Raw genomic sequence first — 18,366 nt, 5'->3', positions numbered from 1 at the left:
AGTGGCCATCCTGTCTTCCCTTGCCTATCTACATGGGTCCTACTTTACCTTTATATAGTCATATGGGTTTAGGACCCACCCTACTGACTTCATTTTAACTTTTTTACCTCTTTAAAGTCCCATCTGTGGGTAGTCATATTCTGAGGCACTGGGCTTAATTAAGACCTTAGCATATGCTTTTTGAGGACTACACCCAGCCTGTCACAAGTAGTGTTAAATTGGAAGTATAGGTGCTCTTTATAATTTGTGTGTGCAGGCACATGTGTTCAGATGTGCACACAGTTGTGAGGAGGCCAGAGAACAACTCCAGTGTTGTTCATCCTATGCTACCTACCTTGTTTTTGTTTTGTTTTGTTTTTTTGAGACTGGGTCTCTCACTGAGCTGGAGACCTCCACATGAGCTAGTCTGGCTAGCCAGTGAGCTCCAGTAATCTGTCTGTTTCCACCTCTACAGTGATTATACATACATGCTACATGCCCAGATTTTTTTTTTAAAATGTGGCTTCTGAAGGATGGAACCGAGTTATTTATGTGAAGGGGCAAATTGTTATACGCCCGCATGTGTGCACCCACGCACACACACACACGCCTTACATGGCTTGTTTAGGTGTGTTAACTTACAGGGACTTGCGATCCCTCCATGGCTTCAGCTCCTGTCTCCCAGGCTCCTGCTTTGAGTTCCTGGCTTGTTTCCCTCAGTGTTGGACAGTGATCAGGAAGTGTAAGGAAGAGAAACCCTTCACCCACAAGTTGCTTCTGGTCACTCTTTTATCATAACAGGCGGCAAGCCAGGGACAGGTGGGCAGGCTGTCCGAATGACAGGGGAGACATATTACACTGTGAACAGGGCTGAGCTCCTCCTCTTCCTTCACCTCTGGACACCTGGGGGTGAGATGAAGGTGAGGGGCTGAAAACTGGGATTGTGGGTTTGTAGGCAAGACTCATCTTCCCTGGAAGAGCCAGTCTTGCCTACTGTTTCTTTTCAGCATGGTGGCCATCGGGTGGTTATTTCTGTGGCCACTTTAAGCTCTCTGAGAGCCAGGAAGTTGGACTTTCCAGTCTACTTAGTGTGGGGCCCAGCAAAGAGAACAGAACAAAAACAGAGTGAGCTGTGAAGGGTGGAAGGCTAATGCCCCGCCTATCCAGAGAACCAATGCTCTAAGCAAGCCAGACAGCCCCGGGAAGCAGACAGTATGACCCCTGCTCACATCCCATACTGGCTTCATCAATCCATAATGGACTGTCATTTGGAGAAAAGACACTTTAAGAACAACTGCAGGTAACTTTACTATAGGGCATTGGGTGAGAGGATTTCAGTTAATTGCAGAGCTGGGTGGAGTTACTCTATCCTTAGCTGGGGATGGGGCGGAGCTTGACTTAACTCTTGTTCCCACCAAGAAGCATTCTGGTCTAGCTGTCATTGAGGTGAATCATCAGCCTAAGCAGCGAGCTGCTGGCAGGCTTTCTCAGATGTGTTAAAACTTGCTGGTGTTCCCGGAGTGTCAGCAGAGGTTGTGTGTAGACACTGCTTTGAAAGCCAGGAAGGCAGAAGACCCGACAAGGAGCCCCAGGGTTGCCCGGGTAGACTTCCATCCACACCAGTCCAGCCCAGCACTTTCCAGCAGCAAACATTCCTTGTTTGTCTTGATTCTTGAGGACAGGGACAGGTAAGAACAAAGACACCACTGTAAATTCGTTATGTGGGAGTATGGCATCCATTGGCACAGAGTTTGATTTTGTCGTAATACTGTTTTCATATCAGCGGCGTTACTCTAGCACATACCAAGAGTTTCCATTTTGTAAATGCTTTTGAGGGTTAGCGATAGCTGGCCTGTTTCTTCCTTATGTGTAAAGGTTTGGTAGACAAGCTTGAAAGGGGCTATGACCTGAACCCTGATCTGTTTTCACTTTCTTCTCTGTCTTGATGGCTTAGAAAAATGTATAGTGTTCATTTTCCAAGGAATACGGGAAGGTTATTTTTGTTATCTTTTAGATCTAATGAAAATGACCACCACTTAAGTTCTGTGACTATTGTCCTCTGATAGAAATCACTGCTTTGGGCAGAAAATTCAAATCTGTTCCTGTGGTGTGTTGAGTCCCTGTTTCTGTGATCTTTTGCTGGAGAAGAGGGAGGTACCAGCTGTCCTTGGCTTCCAGTGAAATACCATCGTGGGTCCTGCACTCAGAGAAGGCTCGTGGTTTATATTCAAATCGTTAGATGGCGGTCCTTACTTCCTGTCAGGACTTGGCTTACGTAATTTATACTAACTGAATTTCTAAATTCTGTTTTTGAGAGGATCAGAATGAAAGCCCAGAACACATTCCACAGAAATAATTCTTTTGTGTTTTGCTGTCGTTTCTCATGTATGTTACTCATGCATGCAGATACTTGGTGTGATTAACATGTGATAATTTGTTTCTTTTACCGTCACGTCTGATGACTCACAAACTGTTAGTTTAGTAGTGTATCCATAAGCCCGGAATCAATGAGTGTGCGCCGCGCCTTCTGTTAATGATCCTGGTTACTTTCCATTGGGTATTCTGATAGTGTTGTGAAGATAGCTAGGCTCTAGAAAGAATGAAAATGGCCCAAAAATGTGACGTATTAAAAGCTGTAGTCAGATCTGAGTTGATCGTCATCTCTTTATTTTCCATTGAAAAGTACATTGTCGACGTGCATTTGAGTTAGATTTGATTCTGGCAGAGGGGAGCAACTAGCTGAACTGTATCAAAGGAAGAGGGAGTTTAAAAGATAGGGTTAGCTTCTTCTCCCATGCGAAACTGAATACTGTGCCAGTGATGTCAGGAACCGAGGAAGAGAAAGGCTTTTTATTTAATCAGGCAAGAGAAAAGGAAGCAGGAGCTGGTGGTACCTTGGCTTTCTTAAGCATTTTCACCGTCCTTGTTTTCATGAAAATTGGCTTTTCTATTCAGAAAGACTTTGTGGAATCAAGTATGGCAGCTGAATGTGTCAGGGGTTCCACGAGGGCTGTAAATACCCCAGTCCAGAGGAGCTCCGTGCTGGCCTGAGATGCCGCGATGCCTGGCTTGCAGAAGGTAACTTTCTTGGTGACGAGGTGTTGTTCGGGGCTGGAGGATCTGTTGATGGGCTACATTTCATTCCAGGTGTTCTGTTTAATTTTTTATGAGTCTACACCTGCGAGGACTCTTCCAGAGATAGCTACTTACAGAGCCTTTTCTGAGCCAGGTAGAAATGGAGTTGGCTCCTCACTGATGATGTAATCTTTGTAATTATGCAGAGGGCTTGCTTACAGGTGGGCCAGCTAGGATCCCAGGTTTCTGAGGTCGTTCACCTTAGAGCCACAGCAGTAGCAAGTGCTCTCGGATGTTTTCCAGATCTCTTTGGATTATGTCCCTGGTAGCTCAGAATTCTGCAGAGGGCTACTTGGAGCGCTCTTGCCTCAGTAAATATTTGCGCTTTACTTGTACCTGGCCTGATTTGATTCTGAGGGGGTACAGATGGGCGGGCAGTGTGTCGGCAGGTCCCAGGAGCCATTCCATCATTTAGGCCAGTGGTTCTCAACCTTCCTAACACTGCAACCCTTTAATTCAGTTCCTCACGTTAGAGTGACCCCCCCAGCCATATAAAATTATTTTGTTGCTACTTCATAACTGTAGTTTTGTTAGTTATTAATCGTAATATGGGTATCTGATATTGCGGTATATCTGATATTAGACCCCCAAAGGGGTCATGACCCACAGGTTGAGAACTATTGCCTAGGTACAAAATGGAAATTCCCACCTGTGGTCCTAGGATCCATTCGCTCCTCTGCAGTACTCACCAGAGATGAATCCACCCAGCTAACCAGGGGATGTAATCAATCAGGTGATACAAACTGCTTCCTCACGGCTGAGACACAGGCCAGCCGCTTTGTTCACCGTGGTTATTAGAAGGCTTAAGAGTCCACCTGCTGATTGACATGCCCCCTGAAAACAAAGGATTAATTTTTCTTTTAGAAAACGTAAGAATATGTGGACATTTCTGGAAAATCCCATGACGCGGCATCACCCCTCAGGCAGTGAATAGTGGAATTTCAGACCAAGTGAAAATGCGGACTTGGCAGATTCAAGTGTAGTCGGTGGCTTCCGCAGAACGACCTAGCACAGCCTGCTTTCAGTGATGTAAACTGTCTTACTCACCGCTCTTACTCATGCGGTCCGCTGCAGGCAGAGAATCACATGTAGTTATAAACAGCCTCTTCTGACCCCGGTCGGTGACTAGAAACCCTTGTCACAGAATTGGAAGGCACGTGATGATGAATTCCTGGGCAGCAGCCTTTGAGAATCCTGGGGATGTGATCTCTGGGGTCTTTGTCAGTGTGAGTTTGAAAGCTCAGTTAGCGGGGGTAAGCTTCTGACTCAAGGAAGTCTGGCTTTGTAAGGAAGCAGGTGTGACCATGTCTAGAGAATCACTCTATTCCGTGTCCTACCCCTTTTTGTTGTTGAAGTTTTCAGTAGAAAGATCTGAAGTCAATGAGTGAATGATTTGTCTGCAGTAGGTTTGTTCTGCCTAGTATTGTGTTTAAGTAACTCATTGAGTACATGATTTAAGCACTTATCTTGCTCGTTGCCTAAGAATAATTTCTCTTCTCGTTCTTTCAGCGCTTCAGAATGAGTGCCAGCTGCCTCTTTAGCTTCTGAGGAATGTATTTCTTACACTTATCAGCTTTTGTTAGACTGACATCTTCTTAGTTTTATTCTGATTTCTACTTGGTTTATTTTATAGCGAATGTATTCGCAGTGCTGTAGTATTGGGCAAAGTGAAGATGTTTCCCAAAGATTTGATTTATAACCCTAATCAGGGTGGCCTAATGTGATCGCTGGTTTCAATTAATCAGGCTGCTTCTTGATTCTTTGTTGGTGGGAAATCTTGCAGCGCAACTGGACTCGTTCTGATCCTGGAGAGTTCCGCTTCTACAAAAGAAAGAAACTCAGCTGCTAAAAGGATGACAAAAGCTGGTGGGGATGAGTGTCTCGGTTGAGACACACCGAGAACAGGACAGAAGTGCAGAAGGAGAGGACACGGGTCTAAGGCCCTGTCACCTCCTGTTAGGAAATGGGAGTCCCCAGAGATGATGCAACCGTTCCTTCTTAGGAATAGCGCCATGAAAACTTGATTCTGAGTGTGATCCGGGCCTAGGAGATTGGATGCCAAAGCTCCATGTAACAGTCCCCAGTTATGGGGGAAAGAAAAGCCTCACAATCAGATTGAGCAGAGAAGAGAGGGTGAGGCGGGGTGCAGCCCACAGCTGCACCTTGAGCATCCTCTCCGGCCTCTCCATAGACTCTTGTGGTTGCCCAATCTTGGGTCTGCCCTGAGTGATAATTAAGTTGCTATTTTGTTATGTTTATACATGTCTATATTTAGCTCAGCTTATTTATTTTCGAGGAGGGAAGGAATGTGATCAGAGAATAAAGTAAAAAGCATTCCCTGAGAATTAGGAAATCGAGCATGAACTGGTTAGAGTCGCAGTGGCCTCCTGGCTGGAAGGTGAGATGCACTTGTTTATCTGACCAGTATGTCCTGAGTCCTTTGGGGGCCCCTCCCAGTACAGGTGCTGGAGAGGCCTAGAGCTCATTAGGGAGGGCCTGGGCCAGGGACTTGCCTGTCTGCCTGCAGGCAACCTTCAGCCTGCTGGACCTGATAAACCATAGTAATCGAGTCCACAGATCATCCACTTGTGATAGGGCTAGGAGCCATAAAGAAAAGCAGTCAGGGAAGGAAATGGCAATTGCCTGAATGTTTGCGGTTTCTTCTGGTCCTCCTGTTGTCCAGTCTGGCTGGTTGGGGTTAGCATGAAAGTTGTGGCTGGCACCAAGTTTGTGTTAAGAAGCCTACTTTAACAAATTCCTGAAAGCATCCTTCCCAGGGAAGCTGTATAATACGGGCCTGTGGAGGTCAATGGCCATTGATCTTAAAGCAGAATGGGAAAATACTTACAGGGAATGCTTTCCCAGCAAATTCCCCATCAGCAGGGCTCCGCCGTGGGACTCTTCTGTTTGATATGGGAAGATATGGTGAGAGGAAGAACCTCTCACCGTGTCTGTGGGAAAGCCTGGGGTGAAGTCAGTCATTCTCCCCCGTCTGCGGGAGCAGTAGGCAGCAGAAGAAAAGGATCAAAGTTATGTCTGGTGCATTGGTGGTCAGAGTGAATGAAAATGAGGCCACAGCCGCTCCTAGGTGTGTTTGAGGAGAAGGGCTTTATTGTCGATGTAAGGGAGAGTCCAACCAGAGGCACGTGGAAAGATCCAGACTGAACAGGTCCATCAGAGGAGTGGACAGGAGGATGAGATGGGAGAGGGGATAAAAGAAGGGACCAGGAGAGAAGGATCATAGGCCCAAGAGAATGTGGCCGAAATAGCAGGTTTACATAGGAAAGAGAAGCTGAGAGGAGGAAATTGAAGCCCCTGAGCTGGAGAGGTTTAGGGTAGGGGATAAGGGTGGGAAGAGCAGAGAGGAGCCGTAAGTACCGAGTCTGGAGGTCAGTGTGTACATTGGTTTGATAAATAGGCACCACAGTTAGCCAGTTGTCCCGAGTTTCACCGGGACCTGGCACAGGGGATTCTCAGTCTCTCAGTTGGTCATTTGCAGAGTTGTATTAGATGAAGTGACCTCGGAGCCCCATTTTTCCTCTTAGGATTAGGGTCCCTTACAACAGCTTCTGAGTCTCCGCCTGGTAAGTTGCTGCTCTGCACCTGTAGGATAAATGCTAGGTAGAGAAGCGAGCGTGGCTCCACCTGTCGAGATACAGTTCCGTTCTCTCTCGAACTACATTCAGCACCGTTGGACATAAAGGACGCTTTCCTCGGTTCTTTCAGAGTCTGAGGCATGAGCAGGGTACAGTGACCATGATCTAAATCTAAGCAGCGTCAACAGACCAGCAGCTCCCCCAAAGCTTCCAACAGCACCACAGGACTAGAGTGGCAACAGAACCTGCCTCCCTAGCCCGTCGATATCTCATCACTATTAGTGAAATGGAGAAGGTGATTTCTGGCTGTTTTGAGTCGCAAGCGGCAGAGCTGAAAGAAAACCTGGGCATCTCTTACTCCGGAGGGCATACCCATGTTCCCCTTGCTGTGTCATACCAAGTCAAGGAAACCAAGCCAGCCGCCACTGAAAGGAGAGGGAGCTAGATGACTGTTAGGACTGTTCATACACACTGGGCAGCCCCAGCAAGCTTCCCCTGTGGCCAGCATCCCCCTCCGCATGCGAGTCCCCGTCTCTGCTGCTTTTCCTGAGAGAGCGGCCTCTGTTAATGTCTGGTCACCCTGTGTACATGCTTTATTCTGCCTTGTTTGCTGACTCTAGTTGCTCCTTCCTGCTAGGATGCAAACTCTGCTGAGGTGTAGGGAGTTTCCTCTGTCTTCCTCCCCGGGGTTCTAGGCAATTGACGAGCTGTAGGTACCCAGTGAGTAATAAACGAAGGGCTGGGAGGGGAAAGCTAGCCTCCCTGACAGTCTAGGAGGGGAGGTTGTGTGTGGCCTTCCTGTGAGTATCCACAAGGACTTGATGATCCAGAGATGAGCTTGCTAGGGTCTGTGGTTTCTTCTGAGTTGTTAACACTAGACTAAAGGTGAGCTGTCTGTGGGTCACGTCGCCTCACCTTCAGGCAGGAGTGTAATGGGATTGCCTGGGTGGGGGGGCTCTCCGTGCTTAGCCTTTCCCAAGAGCTTTTCTACGGACTGCAGTTGGACCCTAACCTCTGTCGCAGGAAGAGATCTGTCTGCCACCGGAACTCGGTGGAGCTTCTTGTAGCCATTCCGTGGCACAGCCAGTGATTTGCTCACTGTGGGTTTCCTACCTAATTACCAATCTGGCTTACAGTGTTCAACATGCCGCAGCTACATGTTCTGCTGGTTTTATTTACCCTTGGTCCCTTATTGATCATTCTCTAAGGGTGAATTATCTTTCACTTTCAGCCTCTGGTCTGTGACTATTGAACTCTTTTGTTTCAGACGTGACATCAGAAAAACAACCAAGAAATCTCACACAAAATACAAGGTGTTTGTGTGGCTGGCTCTCCGGTTTACTCCCGGTTTAGAAACGTTACATCCAGAATATGAATCTATCAGGCCCATGATATAAACAGGAGGTTTATCTCTCCCTCCCTCCCTCCACACACACCCTTATCCCTATTTCCCACAATGCCAAATGTGCCTTAGAACCAGCACTGAACCCTCTAAAGCAGTCCATTGTTATGGACTCACTGTGTGACTGTAACGCGATGCACACAAATGACCAAGACAGAACCACATTGGCAGAGAGCTCCAGAACAACAGAGGAAGGGCAAACGGTTGCTGCACTGATCTGCACCTGCCAACGGATGTGGGCATGGGGCTAGGGCATCTTCTCTGAAACAATGGAGTTTGTCTTCAAGGGCATATGCAGGCCAGGTAGGGTAGGGCATTTCTGGCACAGAATGAAGTGTGGTGTGCCGAGAACTCTCAAAGCTCCATGGCTGAACTCATAGTGAAACACATGGAAGCTGATGTTGAAAGACAGGCAGTGCCAGCGCTGGGCAGACGGCACAGCAGGCAGTTTTAAAGCTGGGCAGACTGTGCTGCCAGTTTGGATTTTACGTCGTAGGTTACCAGGCAGTGAAGGGAATGAGCTCCACATGTTTAGCTTAGGAGACGTGTGTCAATAATCGGCCTCATTAACAAGTTGTTAGAGGTTGGGGTTTGAGACTTGTCTTAGTTGGGTTTCTACCATTGTAATAGAACACCATGATGGAAAACAAAAAGATTTTTCTCCTTACACCTTATAGTTCATCCTGAAGGGCAGTCAGTGCTGGAATGCCATGCAGAAGCTAATGCAGAGGTCATGGAGGATGCTTGCTGACTTGCTCCCTATGGCTTGCTCAGCCTGCTTTCTTATAGCACCCAGGACCGCCTGCCCAGGGTGCCACTGCCCACAGTTGTCTGGGCCCTCCCATAGCAATCATTAATCAAAAGAATGTCTACAGGCTTGCATGTGGGCCAGTCTGGTGGGGGCAAGCATTTTCTTGATTGAGGTTCCCTCTTCCCAATGACTCTGACTTGTACCAGGTTGACAAAAATGAGTCAGGACAAGATTTTTGTCCTTGAGGTGTTTAATCAGTGAGGTGACTAGGAGGGCCCTTCTTTATGCCCTCAGTCTCAGCTGGAGCATTAGACTTCTCACTTGATGGTTAATAGTCTTGGAGGAGGAGATATGCTTTGGGGGGGTCAAGTGAGCCCAGCCAGGGAGAACCTCAGAGTGAAAAGAGATGGAAGATGAAGTTGGGGAGACATTGACATAGAGCTTTAGGGTTCTGAAGTCATTCTTCTCCCCTCCCTTCTTTATTGAGAAAAGTCTGGTGTCTAGCCTAGGCTAGGTGACCTTGAACTTTTGACTCTCCTGCTTCTTCCTCCAGTGTGCAGGGATTGAAGGCTCACCTCCACACCCTGTTTTATAGTCTTAGTTCCTGCCTATACACTCTTGCATACCTGCCTGCACTCTCCTAAGACAGCTGTGTTCAGATGGTCTTTGGAGATTCCTCATACCAGTAGAAATGCCGGCTGTAGGCCACTTCACACTGGGACCAGAGTCTGCAGTTTGAGCAGATCCCTAAGTGATTGCTGTACTGGCAAGTGCCATGCCTCTACTATGGAACATCTTTACTGGTCATACAGCCTTTTTATGGCTATTTAACTTTCCAAATCTCTTCAGAATGATAGACTATAGGATATATGGGATGTAAACCTAAGTGCGGGTTAATTGGTATTTTGCTTCCGTGTATAATCGTCCCTTTACAAAGTCCACTTCTTACATTATGTGGCTTGTGGAGGATCAGGCATGTGCTCACTCAAGGGAGACCCAGTTCGTGCCTTTGGATCATTGATGGATGAATCAGCGTAGCTGCCGGGTGCTGTCCTACATGACGGAAAGCAGGATCACATTGCCTGCAGCATTCCAGCATACTGTTGGGCTCCCAGATGACACTGTAGGGAGAGAGGACATATCCCTGCTTGCCGCTCCCACATGTGACACAGGCCTTATGGAAGTGGTGACCACGTTTAGTGATATCTCACTCCATGTCCACTCAGCGGAAATTGGAGGTTTCTTACCCTCCCAGTTGTTCGCCTTTATTGAGAGTCCGTTTGCGGACTGATGTTCACGCATCTTTATTTTGAAAAGGGATGGAAAGCAACGTGAAAAGTGCACCGAGAACATAAGCTGGGGGGCAGCGCTCTTCATCTGAGCCCCCATCTGCTTTTAGAGCGACAACCAATCATCGCATCAAGGTTTCTGGAATGAACTGTCATTTTGTTTTCTCCCTGAGTGAGTCTCAAATAGTAATGTTTCCCTGGGGCTTTCTTTTTCAGTATCTGGTCATATCTGTAACATGAAGTTCACTGGGAAACTTCCCCCCTTGCATGTGTGCGTTCTTGCATACGTGTCTTTGGACTTAGACTCTATGATACTCTTGACAGCCCTGAGGTCCCACATATTAGAAAGTGTAGAATATGAAGCAAATTGAAGGCAGTGAGATTTCTACTTAGTTTGCATAACAGATATGCGATAAACATGATGAAAATCCCACATTTTAGCAACTTAAGCAAGTTGTGATTTTTCTAAATGTAAAGCTCTGGGGAGAAGTTACCTTCTCAGAATGTTTGGCAAGAAGTCAGCCCTCTACAAATTATATGTGAGGGAACCATTTGCTGCAGGGTCCCGTGAAATATTCAGACGCCGAAGAAATAAACAGTGGGAATTAAGATTTATAGCCTTGAAAAAGAGCATGTGATGCAGGAAGGCAGTGAGCCTTGGGAAAGAGGGGCCTCAGCACGTTTGTCTGTATGAATGCAGAGAATGGAGATGCCTACTCTCTTGGGGTTTGTTTGGAAGAGCCGCTGGCTGCCTGGAGCACAAAGGGTAACTGTAGAGGTAGGAGAAAAGGCCCTAGAATACATCTGAACCAATGACGGCGGTGTACTGGGCCGAGTGGGCTGGAAGCGTGGAGAGCGTTACACTGACACCATTGGAGAACAAGACAGACGTGGCTGTTGGCAAACGGACTAAGCTAGACACTCCACTTGCTGTCTGTTAGAAAGTCTGAAGCACAGAGCGAAAGTAAAAGGAGGAGCCCACATTCTGGTTGTTAAATATAGTAGAGGTTTGATGCCAGCTATTATGGGAGAGAAGTACGCTTTGTTCCCTGTAAACTCTTGAATTTTTCTGTGCTATTATCCTATGATGGAACTCTTTCTTCTTGAGGGTTCCATGAGCAGGGAGAAGTAGATGTATCCATAAAACATGATCACCTATCTAGCAGAGAACTTGCAGTACTCAAGCATACATGTTTATGAGAGAGGATATGAGTGAGAACGTAGTTCCCTATTACTGACTCTGTAGAGTCTACACTAGGCTCTGGAGAACTCTTCGAACATCCTCTCCCACCTAATACAATAATTTAGGGGAAGATTTTTAAAAATCTGAATGCCTCTCAGATGTCTATGAGATTTAACAAGGCCACAACTAAGACCCAACTATCCTTTAGATGAATTGGGTACTGTGAACAGTTCCCAGTGGATACCCAGCTTTGCAGATGTGGCAAGGAATGCTGTGGGCCTGTTGGTGTGGGGTTACCCAGACTTTTAGTGCAAATGAGTGCTGAGTCTCAAGTCTTCTACGAGCCTCTTTCTTGATAGTCTATGGGCCCAAATTTAAATGTCGGCACTTAGCATAGATTAACCACCTATTTATGAAAGTATGTATACCCATCTCTTTAGAAGTGGGGGGTTTATTATGATCTAGTCCCTTTTCTGTTGATTATATTGCAGTCACTTTGCGCTCTCTCCAGTTCTGAGTTCGCCACAGCACTCAGAATAATGGAGGGCTTAAGTGTGTGGTGGTTTGCTGGTCTGTTAACAGACTTGAAGATAAAACTACTTAAAAAAGGTCTTTCTGGTAGGTGAGGGGCTGCTTTTGACCCTTTGAAATATTAGGATTTCAGGGTTGGTCTTGTGGTTTAGGGTTCATAGCAGGCCGAGTGTGGTTGGCAGAGTGGCATTAGAAGCACTTTCAGTGTGCCACAAGTTCATACAGGTCCTCAATCCCTTATCTGCAGTTGCAGACTTTTGCGAGGAAAAGCCTATGAACAGACATGGAAGTATTTCCAGCCTCCATGTGTCACACTCAGCTTACATTTTTATACATGTAATTGCACAGGTGATTAACATTTGACTGTGAGCCCTATCCCAGCCCCCACAGGGAATTGTTCAGTGACAGCCCTGAGTATCACAGATCCAGAATGAGCAAAAGGCATTTGCAGCCTGTTTGTACCCCTCAGTTTCCTGCAAAGGCTGGCTTTGATTGGATACTATTCTGCCGAGGCTACTATGGCAAGGCACGAGGGCTGGGTACCTACCCAAAGGTATTTATTTACTGCCTGACTGTACCGGAAGCCACCTGTCTGGAGGTATGAGCAGGACCCTGCCATGACTCTTTCTTTGCTTTTTGGCTGCAGGTGACAGTCATAGATGCAACCTCCCTGTCAACAGGATGTCTTCCTGTGCATCCCTTCTATGAGTGTCAGTCTCTCCTTTTCATAAGGACAAAGCCACATCGGTTGCAAGTAAAAGCAAGCTCTTCTTCAGAACAGGATGACTCTTCTCCACCTTAATTAAAGGAGTTTTCCTCCCTGGTTAGGTAGTAAAGTCTAAATTCGCCCAAGCAGTTCTGCCCTTTAGAATGTGCCCTCTTTAGGGATTTGACACAGTTGAGTATGGATTCTGCTTTGGCATTCAGTCCAGTGTCTTCTGCCTTTTCAGCATAATCTCCCTCTCAACTGGGGGATGAGGTGAGCTCAGGAGCTTCTGTGTAAGATTGTAAGAGAATAACTCATCTGCAAATCTTTTTCCACACTTGATTAGCACAGTTCTGTCTTTCTCTTTGTGTCTCATGCTATTTTATTAGTCGGGGACAGACAGGGTTACTTTACAAAAACAATGTATGATAAACTAGCGAGCATGTATCACCGAGAGTTGGTTTTATAAAGTTCCGCTTGATGTGATCTGTTTTGTCTAACCAGGCAGGAAGTGGATGAGCAGGTCTGATAACTGCACAACCCACTGACCTCCCATAACAACAAAAGAACCGAGGTGATCCTAGCTCAGAGCTTTCCTCCTCCTGTTTCCTTTAGGACAGAGTTCTTGGGGAACTCTTAACTGCTGCAAGGTGCTCCTACCTGTTCTGGCTTTAGACCAATCATTTGTTTTTGTTTTGTTTTGTTTTTTTAACTAGGCAGGATCTGACTTGCCTTTACTAGACACACTTCGCTCCCACTTCCACTCAGCTGAGATAAACACAAAATGGTGATGGCTGGTAAATTATAATTACAGTTAGTCCTTGTAGTTGCCCTTTTGGTGACCCTAGTAAATGTATGTAACATCAGATGACCAGGCCACCCACAGGCAGAGTCCTCGGTCTCCAGGAGAGATGAGGCTGCTCTGTCTCCTGCTTCGTCTTCCACCCTCCATACAGGGTGGAATGAGACCAGAAAGCGGAAAAGATGGCGTTGTGATGGGTCCCAGAATGGTCTGCTCTTAGGAGTAAGCTGTCAGAAACACATGCTATGAGGTGATGTGAATTGGAAGATTGAGGATTGAGGTCCAGAAGTCTGTAAGTTAATAAATCCTCTAAGTCAGTGGTTCTCAACCAAGGGGCACGGTCGCTTTGGGAATTGACCAACCCTTCCATGGGGGTCACTAAAGCCATCTGAAAACACAGACATTTACATTATGATTCATAACAGTAGCAAAATTACAGTTAAGAAGTAGCAACAAATAATTTTGTGGTTGGGGGGTCACCAAAACATGAAGAACTGTATTAAAGGGTCACAGCATTAGGAAGGTTGAGAACCAGTGCTCTGGGTGATTCTTGTGGCTGTCCTGTGTGAAGCCCTGTGTCTCAGGAATTCCTCATCAGTCAGATTTCCTCAACCACGTCAATCAACTGCTGCTGGTTTATGTAGAATCTGTATTGCCACTTTGTGTCTTCTAAATGTGTGTGTACACGTGTGTGTGTGCACGCGCATGCGTGTGTGTGTGTGTGTGTGTGTATGTGTGTGTATGTATAGTAGAGGACTTGTGGACATCCAAAACAGCTGTGAGCTAGCTCAGGAGTGAATATCTTTCTAGGGAAAGCATTGGGAAACCCTCATCATGAACTTGGGAGTAGATGGTTTTGAGAAAGACTCATGGTAGAAGACAGAATGTGAGGGGAACAGCAGATTCCATCCGTGGAAAAATCTCATCTCACTGATGTCTTCATTTTCTATAGAATTCGTATTCTTTGTGACACAAGATTTCTTGTGTGACAGTATTGCTTGTGGGCCATACAGGTTGCCTTCTGTTTCCTGGTTAGTCAAAGCTAGCAAACTTCCTTATTTTTGACTAAAAAATATTGCTTAAATCGAAAGATTGTACTGGCTTTCAAAGAACTTCTTAGAGGTAATAATTTAGCAGTTAGAGATAATAGAAATGCTAGGGCCCTGGCTTAGGCTTCTCTGGCTTCCAGGGGACTGCCGGGAAAGAACATGGCTGTCCTCTCTGATGGGCGCTCGTGTGTGATGTCACCTTCTCATGGCAGGACAGCTTCTGCAGCATGTACTGCAGATAAAATATTAAGAGCCAGTTCCTCTGCAGCGCTTGAGGAGCAAGCACAGCAAGGGAGTTTTATCTTCACAGAACCATTTCTATTCTTGGAAACCTATTTCTTTTTTGTGTGTGTCTCTGAATGGATTATTTCTGCATCTCATGTACATTAGGCAGTAGGTTTGAAGTCTCTAAGACCTCTCAGAATGTTCTCATGTTGTTAGTGAGGATGCTTGCACACTCCAGTGCTAGCTTATATGTGTGTGTATGTGTGTGTATATGTGTGTATATATATATATGTGTGTGTGTGTGTGTGTATGTATATATATACATACATATACGATATATATATATCGTTTTCAAGACAGGGTTTCTCTGTTTAACAGCCCTGTCTGTCCTGGAGCTAGCTCTGTAGACCAGCCTGAGCTGTAAATCACAGAGATCCACCTGCCTCTGCCTCACCCGTGCTGGGATTAAAGGCATGTGCCCCCACACCCAGCTCCAGAGTTATATTTTTTATAAATTTATCCTTTCAAAGTCTTGTGTAATCAGTTTGGAAGTTTTACATTTTCTCTGACAGGTTAACAGGTGTTAATTGATCCCACTCTTAATTTTGTGTGGAAGCAGTACTTTTGCTCTCTTTACAGAGTCTATTTTTGGAGCCCCCTAAAGAGATAATAGAGGCAGTGCTATGTGTTAACATGGTAATTAGCCAGGAGCATGAGACCCACTGACAGCTGCTGTCCCATGATGGAGCCTGCTGCCCTGACGTCTTAACAGACACTAAGAAGTGGGACTTTTTTACTCAACATGTTTGCGTACCTTTCTTCAAGGCTGTTTCAGACTTTTGTTTGTTCTGTTGTTTTTGTTTGTTTGGGGTTGTTGTGGTTTGTTTTTTGAGACAGCATCACTTTGTGTAGTCCTACCTGTCCTGAAACTTGCTATGTAGATCAGACTGGCCTTTGCCTTTCTAGTGCCGGCATTGAAGCTGTGCGTCACCATGCCCACTTACTTTACTTTTTGGTCTTAATGATGTGAATTCCTTTTTCTATTGATATCCTTATGGTGCATTTGTTTGTGTGTCTGTGTCTGTATGTGTGCGTGAGCGTGTGCACGCACAGGTTGGGGAATGGTTTCTCCATCAGTTAGTGGAGGGCATCAGATCCCCTGGCACTGGAGTTACAGGCAGTTATGAGCAGTCTGACCTGAGTACTGAGAACTAAACTCAGTCCTCTGGAAGAGCAGCAAGCACCGTTAACCATGGAGCTATCCCTCCTGTCCCCTCCCTCATCCCCACCCCCACCCCACACACATAGTGTGTTTAACTTTTAAGTTTTCTAATTGCAGCCATTTAGGTGAAGGAACCGCATGCAAATTGACCGCATGTGTGTATTCCTGGGTAGTGACGCATGCATGACATTTAGAAAACAGTGCGGCAAGATGGCACTCTTACGGAGCAGTTCTTCCCAGAGAGATCCCTCATCTGGCGTTGGATGACGATACAGATGGAGGCCCGCGTTGGAGCACGGAACTGAGCCCCCCAAGATCCAAATGGAAGGAAGAAAATGACGAAGGACTGCGAGGGATACTATCACCCACTGATACAAGGGGTCGGATCTAATGAGAGTTTACCAAGGCCAGATGGACCGTGACTGAACGAGCATGTGATCCAACCAGATTCTCTGAATGTGGCCGGATTTTCTGAATGTGGCTGGCCTGCAGTCTTACTGAGAAGCCATTGACAATGACACTGGGACTGGTTTCCTCTGCATATACTGGATTTTTGGGATCCAGTCTGTTTGGATGCTCACCTTCCTGGACCTGGAGGGAGGGGGGAGGAACTTGGACTTCCCACAGGGCAGGAGACCCTGACTGCCCTTGGGGACAAAGAGGGAGGAGAAGAGGGAGGGGGGGAGTGGGAGGGCGTTGGGAGGAGGGGCGTAAATGGAAACTCTTTATAATTTAATAAAATTACTTTCAAAAAAAAAAAAGATGGCACTCTTACAGTTGGATGTATTCCTACAGTAGTTTGTCTCCTTCTGCAGTGGTGGTAATAGACAGCGTTTCAGTCTTGAAGCAAAGAACTAGTGACTGTCAGCCTTGTTATTGGTATAATTCTAATGGCTATACAGAGTTATTGTGTATATATATAGCACATTGTACTTGTGTGTGTGTGTGTGTATTTGCACTGTCTGTAATTGTCTCCAGATTTTAAAAATCTTTTTTGTTTTCTTTGCTTCAAAGATTTATTTTTATTTTACATGCACACGTGTGTTACCTCCATGTCTGTGCCCCACGTGTGTACAATGCCGGCAGAAGTCAGAAGGCGGCATCAAATTCTCTGGAACTGGAGTTACAGATAGCTGTGAGCGTGCTAGAAAGTGAACCCAGGTCTTCTCCAAGAGGCTGTTTTTTAATCTTTGGCTTTTTGGGGTGCTGTAGAAGATAGAATTGCACCCTCAGATGTGTACTGGGCAAAATGTGGGTTTGGGAAGTAGAACAAAGTTCAGAACCTTGCCCCCCTTTCTTCTCTTCATTCATGGATTAGGCATGCTAGAATCATGCTTTTTGAAATTGGGAGGATTAGTGATGGTGTGTGCCTCTGCATACTCATATGTGTGTGTGTTTGTGTTTATAACTTTTTCCTGTGGACTCAGTATGTATGTGTGTGCTTGTATGTGTGTATCTCATTTACTCTGGCTTCTAGGAAGGGAACAGCATCTCTTCTGCTTACCCTGTCTCCCTTCCTCCACCTTGGTGTCCACCACAGCCGTTTGTACATACTGGACATTCAGAGTCTCTTTGGAATAATTTCCAAAAGCATCTAAGCTTTTGTCTCTGTGGCCTCATGATTAGTTGTCTCCCTTTAACTCCATTTATGTATTGGAAACATTCTTAGCAACAACAGCAAAGTGAAATTCTGCTTATAGGAGAATGCTGGTAGAGGTGGCCACAGCACTCCCATCTCCTTTGACAGAGAGGTGCATATATTCCAGCAACACCTAGGGGCAGTTTTCTCTTTCTGCTACTTTCCTGGACAATGTTGACTGTGGAGAAGATGAGCAGATACGGATCTTGAGCGAGTTGGCCCCTAACGAGCCTCCTACCACTGATACTCTCTCAAGCCACCTCATATCTTGACAGGTTGAATGAGGAGTGTCTGCCTTTGATAGACAGCCACATGTGCAGGGGGCTTCTCGTGCTCAGGAGTTCCCGTGGCCCAGGTGTGGGACTCCCAGTGACTGATTGCAGGTGGCAAGGTTGCTTATAGGGAGGGAGACAGTCTCAGCCAGGGATTCCCAGACGGTGACTAAGAAGGGTCTTCAATGCGCTAAGTCACTACTTGCTCCAGACAACACAATTGTACCCAAAGTTTTGTTTCAAAGGGTATAGTGAGGGTAGCTTCACAGTTTATGCCCAAGACGTAAAGTTTTTGTGTCCCTTTACATCTACTTTGGAACAACGTAGGAATGAATTTGACTGTAATCTAATCCACTCTGCTCATATTTGTTAAAATCACGTATAAGAGACACGTACTGCCAGTATTCGCGACAAGTGGCGAATTTCAGTATGTACCTTCACGTTTGTTTGTTCAGACCTGAGGGCTGGCATGTGTGCAGCATTCTTTAAGAGTCCCTCATGGTCGTGTATTTAAGGTCGTTTTCTAGGCTTGAAAGAAATGTGAGGGCTGCTTGGACGTAGAGGTCTCCGGTCACTGGCCTATAT

The 18,366-nt window shown here is 46.1% G+C and overlaps 1 protein-coding gene across 7 annotated transcripts in view; it reads left to right on the top strand.

Annotated features, from left to right (window-relative positions):
* Nucleotides 1-18,366, top strand: part of Nedd4l (NEDD4 like E3 ubiquitin protein ligase) — a 325,219-nt gene that overhangs the window by 161,566 nt on the left and 145,287 nt on the right. Inside the window, exon 1 of one of the 7 annotated variants that reach the window (XM_087895992.1) lies at nt 1,496-1,667. The exons of the other annotated variants lie outside the window; for them this stretch is intronic. The gene's annotated coding sequence lies outside the window, so the exon portion shown is untranslated. Of the gene's footprint in view, nt 1-1,495; nt 1,668-18,366 lie in introns of those variants that run through there. 7 annotated transcript variants of the gene reach the window in all.

This window comes from Myodes glareolus, chromosome 13, assembly GCF_982192425.1.
Source record: "Myodes glareolus chromosome 13, mMyoGla1.1, whole genome shotgun sequence".
Taxonomy (NCBI): Eukaryota; Metazoa; Chordata; class Mammalia; order Rodentia; family Cricetidae; genus Myodes; species Myodes glareolus.
The sequence above is the reverse complement of the archived record's forward strand: the minus strand, read 5'-3'. Positions and strand labels throughout refer to the sequence as shown.